Source organism: Cynocephalus volans, chromosome 14 (assembly GCF_027409185.1).
Source record: "Cynocephalus volans isolate mCynVol1 chromosome 14, mCynVol1.pri, whole genome shotgun sequence".
Taxonomy (NCBI): domain Eukaryota; kingdom Metazoa; phylum Chordata; class Mammalia; order Dermoptera; family Cynocephalidae; genus Cynocephalus; species Cynocephalus volans.
The window spans coordinates 43,366,193-43,380,089 of record NC_084473.1 but is presented as its reverse complement, the minus strand read 5'-3'; the positions used below and the strand labels follow the sequence as shown (position 1 = coordinate 43,380,089).

Genomic DNA, 13,897 nt, shown 5'->3' with positions numbered 1-13,897 from the left:
TGCTCCTTTTGGAGGACTAGGGAAGGCTGTAAACCTGTCAGGCCCAAATCCAGCCTAGAGCCAGCAAGCTCAGCTCTAAGAGCCAGATGCAGGTAATGAGCTTAGTTCCCCTAGTAACCTGCACTCAAGTGTTCCCAATAAATGGATTACATTCTGCTGATGAATCCCAATTGAATATCATATCAACCCAACACAGGAGTTAATTTGTACCTCTTGCTACACCAAGGGGCTGGCTGACAGAATTCTTTTTGCTTGTGATCCTTCCTGGCATTCTCCCTGGAATGTCACGGTACAAACAAAATGCTCCAATGGGGTCAAAAGTGGGTGCTTCAACTTCCTATTGTCTCTGCAAAAAAAAAAATGTTCTTGCAACAGGAAGCAGAGGGTCTGCTCTTCCTTCTATCGCTTTCCCAGTACAACACAAATTGTCTAGAATACCATCCTGACAGTTACTCTAGGGAACCCTGGGCAACACACAGAAGTAGTCTGGTCACCCCACTATAAATCAACCAATTGCCATTTTATTTACACCTTGGTCTCTTGGGAGTTTGGTTTGTGTTCACCAATCCTTAGGAGACTAATCTCCCCTGGGAACCAGACAAAATGAAGTTTCTGGAAGCCAACAAATGGGGCTTGAATCCAGGCTCTGCCACTTCCACCTGTGTGACTTCTCTTTGGGATGACAGTCCTACCACACAGGATTGATGTAAAGAGATTGAATGAGTTAATACATGTAAAATGCTTGAAATTGAACCTTGCATATAATCAGTACTACCTAAGTTTTTGCTATTATTGTTATTATTGAGTCAAGGATGGCCCTGAAAGAGAAGGCAATGACTAGCCCATCTAGATGAACTCTCTCTGCTTTCAGGCTACACCAGCAGCCTCCAAAGACAAACCACCAGGGGAGCATTTTTGTCCAAGATGTTCACTAGGACCAGTAACTTCCTCTCCCCATCAGGAGGAGCCAACCCCAATATGTGACCCCTCTCAGTGACAGGAAGAAGACAAAGGGTCCAGTAGGAACTCACTGGAATCTTACAGATGAAGAAAAGCATTCAGAGAAGCCAGGAGAGCCACTGTTCTAGTGACCCACTTGTGCTAGCCCCAGTTCAAGCTATGGATTCAAGCAGTCACAAGGACAAGCTACCTAGCTCCTTGGGACACACGACCAAAGATGTGGCCCTCATGTTAACCCATTACAGTTCTAAATTTATAAATAGATTTTATAATTAAGAAACAAAATGATTTAATAAAGCATTCATCTTCTAGCTGGGCATATCCTCTTCTGGGAAAAGGGCTGGCTCTCAGTCATTTCTCGCTTGATGCACTCCTGACCAAAGCACTTGTGAGATGACCAGACAGGTGAAGGGGTTGGGCTATAGCTGCAGTAAAGGACAACACGGACTCTGATTAGGGGATAGATAATGCATATTTTCCCTTCATGGAGCTAGTATGCCCAGGAGGCAAGTCTATCAACAATGATTTCTCAATTCTGTTTCACGAGCAGTTGGCCAACTGGTCAGGACAGGTCATCATTGTAGGTAAAGAGAAACATGTCAAAGCTCTCAGCCCAGCTTGGAGTCTATCTATGTAAAGGATAATTAAAACTGTTAACTAGACAGAAGCTAAAACTTATTGTGGCTGCTGTGTGCTAGAAACTATGCTACACTTCAGTGAGACAAATATAATGCTTCCTGGTAGATCATCTGATGGGGCCATTAGTCATTGAAAATGTGTTTGAGTTTGGTACTCTGATGTAGAATGATGGCCTTGTGAACATAAAGGCTTTAATCAAGGTAGGAGCATTTACTGAGTTGAACTTTGAAAAAAGAACGCTAAACGGAAGCACTGTTCCTGATTTTATTGCCTTTGTCTCCTCACACACCAGCAATGGCTAAGTCTATAGTGGTTCCATATACAGCTCCCAGCGAATTGCATTTTCACAGATCTTTAGAATCAGATTCTGGAGGGATCTTACTGATCACATAGTTTGAACTCCCCTCTCTGTGTCCTCCTCCATATTGTATTAGAATGAGAAAATCAATGGCCAGAAAACTGTCTCAGGGCAAGCACTAGTGGCAGAAGCCAGAGTTTCTTGACTCATGGTGCCCTCTTTACTGTCTCCTGTGTTCCCTACAAATCAATAGGGCACACATCGAAACAAATAGCCAAATGGGCTGTGCCCACCACCTGGCAAGATCTTCAAAGTCAGAGTATTAAGGGCCAGCAGGGTTATCTGAAGTATCCAAGACCACTGGAACAAAAAGTTCAGGTTATATGAGGAAAGTCCATGGCCTCAGCTGAGTAATCTCAATAGAGCAGGTAGAAGTTTCTCTACAAAATGCCTCATGTGACTTTCCCTGTGGAAAACAACATCAGACCACTATCAAAATTCAACATGAACCTGAAAATAGACACTCTAAAGAAAGGTAAATCTTGAAATGCAATAGATGATGGGCTCTGGGGAGAGATGGGAGGTCTGACATCAACCATAAGGAAACCGGCTTTGTTTGGAGGACAGGTTAGATAACTTGGACTTCTGGTTTTAGATTTCAAGAAGAAACTTCTTCTTTAAATTGGATCATTACGTGTCCATTAAACTGTGGGCAAATGACACCTTAGAAGTGTGTAGATCACGTATTGCAATTGGCAGCAATCTAAGTTCTCACTTTTAATCAGCCCAGGACTACACAATCAGTAGTTTCTAGAGTATTAAGTGGAGGACTATGCTTTCTTCACAAGCAGGCCAGCCTTTGCAGATGGAGAGGGGACACTGAATGGTCTCCCCACTGCCTCTGGACTCCTGGGTTATTGAAATAGCCTCCTTACTGGTATCTGCTTTTCATTTTTCCCTTTAATCCATGCTACACAGAGCTGCCAGGTTGTGCTTTCATTTCCTATGGTATCTTCAAGGAATCCTTCTATATTTTCAAAACAAGTCCAATCTCCTTGCCTGGCACTGTAAGAACTCCACCACTTACCAGGGTCTCCTCATGAGGTTGTTTTTCTCACCCCTTCCCAGTGTGAGCCTGCTATTCCAACGTGACATGTCACTGCACCCCCCCCCCCATTTAGAGGTCCATTCCTGCAAATCCCTCCCTCCCTGAAACCTACTGTGTTCTGCTCTGCCCCCTCACCAGTAACAACCCCACAGAGCACATTCCTTGTGCGTCCTATCCCGCAGTGACCCTTCTCTCCCAAGAAGGCAAGCGTGGAGACTGTTGGTTTACCACTTACCTCTGTGTGATCCTGACCCAGTGGCTAAGCCTTCCCAAGTCTCAGTTTCCTCATCTCCCCAAAGAACTGGCAATAATACCTACATCCCATGGGACTTGTGCAAGATTTATGAAATGAGCTCTTAATTATCTTGAACAAGGCTTGCCACATAAGAGATGCTCAATAAATATGTCTCTCCTTCCTCTTTATCACCTACTGCCTTTATTCTAAGTTACCGTTTGATGTATATCAATCATGTCATCTCTCCTTGAACATAAGAGTCTCAGTCCCGTAATCTCCCAATGGCACCTAAAAGGGTTCTGGCACAGAGCAGATTCTCACGATCGACAGAGCAGTGTCCTATTCCAGTCATTTTCTCTCTATCACAGGCCTCTGCAACTGTCAGCAGTGAACCAAAAGGTTTAAACACATGCTTTTACATCTCAGCAGGCACTCCATTAATGATCCAACCAAATTAAAGACAGCACTCACACAGAATATGAGAAATGTCAGTCTTGAATCTGCTTCCAAAATTCCATATCGATGCAAATCTCAGGAATGTGCCCATTTTAATAATGGAAGGACATTTGTAATGGAAACCTTCAAGAAATGACACCTGCCTATATACATCGAATTATATATGGGTAGGAAAAAACCATCAAAACTCTCAGTGGAAGTTATGGTGGCTTTAAACTTTCTCTTTTCTCAGAATGAAATTTCCTTCAAATGTTATCTTACTTAGAATACTAAGATGTGGGGCCGGCCCGTGGCTAACTCAGGCGAGTGCGGTGCTGGTGGCGCCGAGACCGCAGGTTCGGATCCTATATACAGATGGCTGGTGCGCTCACTGGCTGAGCGTGGTGCAGCGATCCCCTCACCGGTCAGAAAAAAAAAAAAAAAAAATACTAACGTGAGAAGCAGTTGCAAGTGGGTCTGCTTTGCCAGAAGGATCAGGAGGAGGAGCGTGCAGCTCCTCCCACCACAGCACACGCAGGGCATGTCCACACCTACTCACGCACACACGCACGCACACCACAGCAGCTGAGGAACTGCCACAACTCCTAATTTGAAACCAACAGCTTTAGAAGAATAAGTAAATAGTTTAGAAGAATGGGTAAATGCACTCCTTAGTGGTGACAAAAACACCCACTAGATAAACATATATACATATGTATTTAATGTTAAAGGAAATTAAATCTTGGTCTACAGTATGTCAATGTCAAATAGATTATTTACAAGTTATACTCGTTTATGTTGCAGAAAAAGAGAAATATAAATAGAAAGAGGTAGTTCTGCTGCAGAGAGACAAATGCCAGCCCCGGGCAACACTGGGCAGGGCTAATGTCAGCTCCACAGCAAGCTAAGCACTTACCAGCCACCTGCAGCCCCCAAACACGAATTTCTCTATGAGAGGTCCTCCTGCAGTATAGAACACTAGAAGTAATTTGGTTGAAAAACATTTAGTGGCAAGGGAAACAGTTGTACTGTATCACTAGGTGAAACAGTTTACCATAGAGTATGACACCAATTTTATAAATATCTATGTATGAACAGACACGTATTTTGAAAAAACGAGAAATATACACATCAATATGTTAGTGGTGGTCATTTGAAGCTTTCTCTCTCTCTCTTTCTTTCATTTCAAATATTCCTGAGATACAAAGCTGATTGTCCTCCCGCCTGCCCTTGATGTGAGGACCAGATTCATACTGGGGGCATTATCAGAAATTACTTTTGTACCCTTTGTCCCCTCCCAATTATCCCCCAACCTCCCTCCCCCTCTCTCCTCCCCTCCGCTCCTATTTGTAGCCCTAGGGAATGTTCCCTCCCCCTGCTGGATCACGGCACTGCTGTGGTCTTTCTTTCCTTCCTTCCTTTCTGTCTTAGCTCCCACATATGAGTGAGAATATGCGGTATTTATCCCTCTGTGCTTTGCTTGTTTCACTCAGCATAAGTTTCTCCAGGTTCATCCATGTTGTTGCAAATGGGAGTATTTCATTCTTTTTTATGGCAGAGTAGTATTCCATGGTGTATACATATCACAGTTTCCTTATCCAGTCATCCATCAATGGACATTTAGTTGGTTCCATGTCTTGGCTATTGTAAACAGAGCTGCAATAAACGTGGGAGTGCAGGTGTCTTTTCAACATAATGATTTCCATTCCTTTGAGAATATACCCAGTAGAGGGATTGCTGGATCATATGGAAGATCTATCTGTAGTTGTTTGAGAAACCTCCAAATTGTTTTCCAAAGTGGTTGTACTAATTTACAGTCCCACCAACAGTGCAGTAGCGTTCCTTTCTCTCCACACCCTCGCCAGCATTTGTTATTCACCGTCTTTTTGATCATAGCCAGTCTAACTGGAGTGAGGTGGTATCTCAATGTGGTTTTAATTTGCATTTCCCTGATGACTAGTGATGTTGAGCATTTGATCATGAATCTGTTGGCCATTTGTATGTCTTCCTTTGAAAAATGTCTGTTCAGTTCCTTTGCCCATTTTTTAATTGGATCATTTATTTTTTCACTATATAATTGCTTGAGTTCTATGTATATTCTGGATATTAGTCCCTTGTCAGCTGCGTAGTTAGCAAAAATTGTCTCCCACTCTGTAGGTTGTCTTTTCACTCTGTTGATTATTTCCTTTGCTGTGCAGAAACTTTTTAGTTTGATATAGTCCCATTTGTTTATTTTTTCTTTTGCTGCTTGTGCTTTCAGGTTCATGTTCATAAAGTCTGTGCCCTGACCTAACTGCTGAAGTGCTTCACCTATATTTTCCCTTACTAATTTTAAAGTTTCAGGTCTTAAACCTAGGTCTTTCATCTTACTTTCCTTTTTGTCTTTTCTAAATTTTCCAAATTTTCTACACTTACCAAATATTCTTTGTGATAAAAAATTTTATATATTTTGGAAAAGACTAGGCCAACTGTTTCCAAAGGAGAATAGGTACTGAGTTCTGGGCACTAGAGAGAGGCCAGAACTTTTCACATTGTGGTGCAAGAAACATGCTCCTATGAGGCTTCAGGTTCATGAGGCCAGGACCCACACCCACCTTGTCCATCACTATCTCCCTCGGCAAGCAGTGTGGCACTGCACGATGCCCCACGGCATGGCACATGGTAGCTATTCAACAAACAATGGCTAAATGAACAAGTGTGAGGGCCTCATCTTGCTCCAGCCAGTTTTGGATATAATTCCTGTGCCCCTGCCCCTTTCTCCTCCCTTCTCTCTTTCAGAAAACAGAAATATTTCCAGAAATAGGCTGACAAAACCTGCCACTCTCACCAACTTAAGAGGCATTAATTTTTGTTGAGATTTCCATCTCACTGAGTCCAAGTAAAATAGAGCTCAGACCTTTCTTATGCATCTAACAGTAAATGGGGACTGGGGAGAGAGGATTCAGAGGTGATGATATTTCAAGTGGAGGATTTACATGAAGGGAGGAGCTGGAGACAGAAAAACAGTGTGAACAAAATCTTCTGGGAAACCTTGATTCTAATCCAGGTTCTGTTACAAACAGGTTATAAGACTGCTCTGGGCCTCATTTTTCTCATGAGTTAAAAGAAGTGACCTCTAATCATTAGGGAAATGCAAAGATGCTACCTAACACCCATCAGGATGGCTACTCTCAAAAACCCAGAAAATAACATGTGTTGGCAAGGTGACGGAGAAACTGGAACCCCTTTGTACTGTCAGTTGGAATGTAAAATGGTACACCCACTATAGAAAACAGTATGGAGTGTTCTCAAAAGTTAAAAATATGACTACCATATGATCCAGGAATCCCACTTCTGGGTACATAGCCAAAAGAATGGAAAGCAGGATCTTGAAGAGATATTTATACAGCTGTGTTCTTAGCAGCATCATTCATAATAGCTAAAATGTGGAAGCCAAAGTGTCCATTAACAGGTAAGTGGATAAGCAAAATGTGGTATGTATCTTCAATGGCAGATACCTTAAAAGTGAAGGAAGTTCTGACACATGCTACAACATGGATGAGGACGAACCTTGAGGACTTTATACTAAGTGAAATTAACTAGTTATAAAAAGACAATTACCATATGATTCCACTTAAATGAGGTACTTAGAATAGTAAAATCACAGACACAGACAGTAGAATGGTGATTGCCAGGGGCTGGGGGTAGGGATGGGGAGCTATGATTTCATGGGTACAGAATTTCAGTTTATGAGATAAAAAGAGTTCTGGAGAAGGATGGTCATGTTGGTTGCACAACATTATGAATGTATTTAATACCACTGAACTGTACACTCAAAAACAGTTAAGATGGTAAAGAAAAAAAATTTGGAAAAAAAGGAAAGGGAGTGAGTGGCCATAATTACCTCACAGAGACATTGTTCAGAAGACTGGAGATGACAGAAATAAGTGAAGGCTATTTTAAAAGCAACTGTCCTATCCAAATGCAAGGTTTCCTTATATGCAAAGAAGTTATATGAGGTCGCAGCATCTAGATTAAGAACCAGCACACATCCCTCTCTGCTCCCAGAGCACAGTCACAGGGGACAAGCCCTGGGTGAAGTCCTCCTGCTATGTGAAGACTTGCTTGGTTGTGAAAACCTGTGATCTCCTTTCTCTGACTGGCTGCAGCACTCCCAGCCTGTCTACACATAGACATATCCGACTACATATACTCACTGGCCCCCATTCCTCCTCCAGAGAACAGAGCTCATCCCTCCAACTAGTTTAACCAAAGGCCCTACTATAAAAGTTTGGTTATGCCCTGCAGGGATTTGCATGCCACAGGCCCTCCCTAAAGAGGTGTTAGTTGGCTGATTAGAAGAAATGGTATTGTTGTCCAGTCCACTTTCAGGCAAGGCTGGTCTTCAGAGGTAAGGAGATGGAGTTTGCTGGAAACTCTACAACTTTTCTCTTATATTGCCAATACTCCTTTGCCAGAGTCTGATTCACTTTGATAACTGATTCTGCCAACATTAAGCCTGCAATCTCTACCATGGACCTTATTTCATTGAAATCTGTTAAAAATTACTAAGGCTATCTCTATTTGAAATCTTTTTTCGGCAAGCATATTGATTTGCAGGTGGCTGCCTGACCCACAAACCAATTTGCCATGTTGAACATCTCAACCTACTCTCTTGAAGCACTTATCAAATCTGGTCAAAAACCTTCCAACTCCTTCGAAGTCATGCTGCCTCAGACAGGCAGTGTGGTCTAGTAGGAAAGAGGCCCATACTTCATTCATTGCTTTCTTAGCTCTTTTAGATTTAATCTGACAGTCATCTCATTTAAAAAAAAAAAAAAAAAAAAAATCTACCAATGACCTAATTTTTTACTTTTTTTTTTTTTTTTTTTGCTTGGTGTTTGCTGTTCTTCAAAGTTAACAGTCAAAATAAACATCAAAGTTCCATAAAACTATGCAACTTTTCTCCTATGTTGTCAATACTCCTTCTTAGCAGTTCTCCCCATGCTCACACAGATTATTAAAATGCATTTGAAAAATGTCTCCAGTTGCTTTTTAAGGATTTTTCCATGCTGTTTTTTTCCCCAGGGCAGTGGGAGAGGCTGGCCAAGGGAGATTCTCTAGAAGTTCACCCTATGTTTCCTTCACAGCAAAACCCTCCAAGATTTGGCTTCCCAGGCCTGGCAGGAAATGCCAAAGAGTGGGGGATGAGAAGGATTGTGTTGAGATTAAAATTTTTAAAGAGGAAAAATCATGGGTGAAATTTTTCAAGACAGGTTTGGGGGGATCCTGTTGGAAGTGATGGTTTCACAACGGGATCATAAATACAAATACATAGAACCTAAAAATCCCTGGTACTTTTATTTACTCTAACTATAAAAACAAAAGCAAAAGCAGAGATAAACCTACCTCTCAGCAAGCTCTCCTATCCCTAGCAGACAATGGATGATGGGAACCTGGAAGAGGCAATTCCTGAAGTCACTTACCCTCTTCAACCCTGACCTTGACCAAGCCCATTTACATGTTGTGCACGGACTGAAGCCATGTGTAATCTATCAGGAAATTCTCAAAGGAATGTTTCCAAAAGGACTATTCCTTCCTACACACTGAAAAATAAAGAGCCTAGCAGGGTGCTAGGTGGACAGGACTCACAGCATTACCTGTCCCAACCAGCATCTGATCTTGCAGATACAGGAATTTCTCTCCTTATTTTCCAAATCCCCTCCCTTTCTTTCTCTTCTTCCTTGCTGTGGTTCTGCCATTATCATTTCCTTGGAAGAAGCAGGAAAAAGAATAAGTTGGGAGTTCTAGCATTGGAAAAATAATGAAAATGAGATTTGGGGATAATTTCTAGGTTTCATCAGTCATCTCTTTGCCCTTACTCTCTTCTAAATGCTACCCAAGCTTCAAGGTCCAGGTTAGGTTCTACCTCTGCCAGGAAGGCTTCCTGCCTTCTGCAGAACTTTAAATGTATCATCTATGTAGTTCCATCAGAAGAGCTGCCATGCTGTAGAATATCACTCCTTGCATGTCTATCTCCCCACTAGACAATCATTGTGAGTTCAGAGTTGGTATGTTTTTAACTTTGTAACCCTAGAATTTAGCACAGTATCTATCACACAGTAGATGTTCAATAAATACCTGGACATTCATTGAAATAATTACAGGCCATAACTTTTTTAAAGCAAGTAACAATTGTGTGTGCATGAGAAAATATGTTTTTTTCTCATATGTATGAGAAAATATTAAACACTGCCGACAATAATTTAATGTCATTCACTTAAGTCATCTGACAATTTTAAATATGAAAATCTTAGTTTCTCATCCATATCAACAGATATAATTCTTTGTAGCTATACCAGTTTTGATGTGCATAATACCTTTATAAAATAAGAATTATGTTCAGGGTTTTTTAACTGTAAGAGGGAATACCTGGAGGAATGAGGCTGCTCCATCTTGGCTGGAACCAGAATCCCCTTACTTTCTTTCTGTACCATATGTTTTGGCAGTTAATCAAATATATTTTTGTATATTTCCCTAGTTGGTTCAGGTTACTTTAGCATCCCAAAGAGCACACAGCAGAATGGGAACTCAAGTCAAACACAGTGGTTTGAATTTGATTAGTTATAGGCTTAATTTATTGGCCTGTCTGCCCTTTCTCACTAGCACTGGAAAGCTGTAGCCATTTCACTTGCTTTTTGTCCTTTTAGATCCCATGGAGAATAACCAGAGCACATGAGCCAAGGGCAGGTAGGCTTAGTACAGAAAAGCCCATATTGCTCTTTATATAACTTGGTCATTCAGTGGGCTGCAGTGACCAGATCTGACTATACCATAATGACCGATGCCAATGGGTTTCCACAATCATCACCCTTGGTTGCCTTATTGGATACTGTACTTTCACTTTACACACCTCTAAGTCCTGCCAGGTAATTTATATGTCATGCACAGACTGAAGCCATGTGTAATCTATCAGGAAATTCTCAAAGGAATGTTTCCAAAACGACTATTACTTCCTACACACTGAAAAATAAAGGCGTACTTAAAAGTAATTAAAACCGACTTAGCATTATTGTTTCTCTACATGTTATAATTAAACAAGAATGAAAGAAATCTTAATAGGATTGTAATCAGATCTTTGTGTCCCTGAATCATGAATTACAGTCTTAGTCGAAACCAGGTTCATGGTGGCTCAGAGGAAAAATCCTTTCTTTTCAGGATAAGTAACACTAATGCAAGACTGAACTATGACTCTCAAACCCAGATCCCATTCCCACCCAAATCATGTCCAACTCCTCCCCGTTCAAAACCTGGCTCAATCCCCTTTTTTCCACTAGACCCTAGAGAGACCCTGCCATTCAGAGTTTAAATACCCTGATCCAGAACATAACTATTCAGTGCTGGTTTTGCTCGTGGAAGTTAGCATAACCTCTCAATCTCTTACTCAGGAAAGCCCTCTACTTGAGAATCTTCTTTCTCTTTGCTGATAACCCCACACCCAGCACCTACCTCAGAGTCAGGTGAATAACAGCCACTCTTTAAAACCATGACTCTTGATTGTCACAGGAAGAGTCACATCTTTAAAAAGTTCAGTTGGGGGTTTATAAAATGATTTTTCATAAGATTTCTTTCATTACTAAGTGAAAGACCTTTACTGAGGTTAAAATATGATGCACTTTAGAAAAATGAGGCGAACACACATGTGTTGTGTAAAGCAAGGTGTTCTGCTGAGTAGTGGTGGCATGGGAAAGGTAGCATGAAGTTGCTCCTGCAACTGTGACTAGGGACACTAGCCTGAGAACAGTTAGCGAATCTCTGCACTGCAGAGAAGTCCCTGCTCTCCCCATCCTCATCCTTTAGCTGCACAGACCCAAATATCCATGTCAGCTTGATTATTATTCTGCCATGAAGGAAATCCATGGAGTCATTCAATGCCATTTTGTGCTCCAAAAATTGCCACACAAACACAGATACCTCAGCCTTGCTATTCTACAGTGCACGGAGGAGAACCCTGCTGACGCTGAAGATATCCACTCCCACTCTCTCACTCCTTCGCCAAGCTGACCTTCAACTGTGGCTTCCCAAGATCTGCCATGTAAGGGCTCCGCAGAATCCTCACAGCTAGACTGGACCCCTCCTAGCATGTTGGCAATGTGTCCAAAGAAATAATGCTGTATGCCCAGGAAACCACCTCAGACAGTAAGAGAGATGGCTACCTGCTGGGGGTAGGGGTAATCCGAGGGATCCCCCCAGAGGGGACACTGTGCTGGGTTAGACACATGAAAGTAGCAATGTGATAGTGGAGCAAGACCCCACTGGATTGGGAGCCCCAGAGACCAGATGAGAGGCCAGGTGTGACTCCATCAATATGCAGTCTATGGACAAAACCTTCCTCTTCTTTGAAACCCAATTTCCTCACTGGTGCAAAAAGAAGAGTAAAAGAGGGGGTTTAAAAAAACATCTTCCAAGCCTCTATGTTATGTTTGTATGTCACTTGATGTTTGTATTTCACTATGAAATTTCAAACACTTGTTTACATCCTTTACCTCATCTCACACTTAATTGTGTTATGTCACAATTGTGACACCCACCAGGTGTGAGGCCCTGTGATAAGTACCATGAAAGATAAAGATATACAGGATATGACATATTTCTCAGTAATCTAGAATTATGCTCTCGTGGAGAGAAGAAGAGAGCTGACCCCATCACTGAGCCCTTTTTATTGCTTTGGACTCTGCGTATGTACGCATACATGCACTAACCCATGCACACTGGGCATGACACCACACACCTCAAGAACCAGGACAGCTAGTAAATCCTGTACTTGTTCAGAAAGGGACAGGTTCTTAAATGTGGGTCTGCGAGGAAAGTTTCACACTCAAAGAAATAGAAAGGTTCTTGAAGGATAAGCAGAATGATTTTGAGATTTTTCAGAAGATTTCTTATTCTTTTAAGAAAATAGAGAGGTAGGAAAAATTCCTATAGATCAGTGTTCTCAGTGCGGAATAGGTGCTGTGCGTGGCTGAGGTGGGGGTGGGGGATGTGGTGGCTAAGGATAAAATAAGTTGGGAAACAGTAAACAAAGGGGATCTTTTTTTTTTTTTTTTCCCTCCATTGCAGGTCTCTTCAGAGACTTCAATAAACAAACAAACGTGTGTTGAGACTGTCCAAGAGCAGTCAAGAGTGCAGTGTCCCTAACTACAGGCCACAGAGTCCTTTATTTTTACAGCTTCTCAAGTGATGAGGGTTCTGAGAAATACCCTCTGGGAAACAGTGTACCAAAGAGACTGTAAACTCCCTGAGGTCAGGGACTGGGTCTTGTTCACCACTGTAACTCCAGCACCTGGTTCAGCACGGGGCACATGGGAAGGATTCAATAAAGTATAAGAAGATACAAATTTGCCAAATGAGTAATTGTTGAATCCTAAATGGAAAGACTGGCATCACAACAACATGAAGCCAAGAGTAGGCCCAGGTTTAAGGAATTGCCGGTCCATGAGGCCCCTTCACTGTCCGGCTCCAGGTGGGCACAGGCAGGAGTTCCAGGTGAGGTCATCTTTGCCTTCTAAGAAGCCAAAGGCTACAAATCCATAATGCATGCTAAAACACTTTAATTTTCCCCCCCCAAAAAGGATAATAAAATAAGAGCTACATGAAAAATGTTGGCATTTCTTCTCTTTACTAAGAGTAAGTAACAAATCAATTATGACTCTCATAGTTCAGACTCCACAGTATACAGATTATCTTTGTTTCTTTACTGCCACCTTCTGGTTCACAGGCATCTACATGGCAAGTCAAAATGCTACCTTATGTTTTTATTTCACTACAGACTTTAAAGCATTTGTTTACATCCTTCATCTCATATGATATAACACAAAGTAGAAGCGGTTAGGGTGGCCTTTCCTCTCTTTCATTTGACCTGAAAGCATCATGGAAGTTAAGTGATTTGACAAGTGATAGAAAGTTAGGAATAGAGCAAGGATTAACCATGTCTGTTGGTTTTCCCAGTGAGCAAACACTGGTTAGTCATTTGGCTTTGTCCAGCTGTATTTGTAAAGCATTCTACTGCTCTCTCATCCCTTCTCAAGCACGACACTGAATGGAAAATTCCATGACCTTAAAAAAGATGCTGTTCAAATACACCCCGATCTTCTCAAGGGTAAAATACATTCCACTTTATGAGGTCTTTGAGAGAAGAATGGAGGGGGCCTAAAATTGGTTTTTGATCTGACGGTCAAGGTAC

The 13,897-nt window shown here is 41.8% G+C and overlaps 1 protein-coding gene across 1 annotated transcript in view; it reads right to left on the bottom strand.

Annotated features, from left to right (window-relative positions):
• The window catches only part of PRKCE (protein kinase C epsilon), a 505,249-nt gene that overhangs the window by 157,882 nt on the left and 333,470 nt on the right, over nucleotides 1-13,897 (bottom strand). The window lies entirely within an intron of this gene.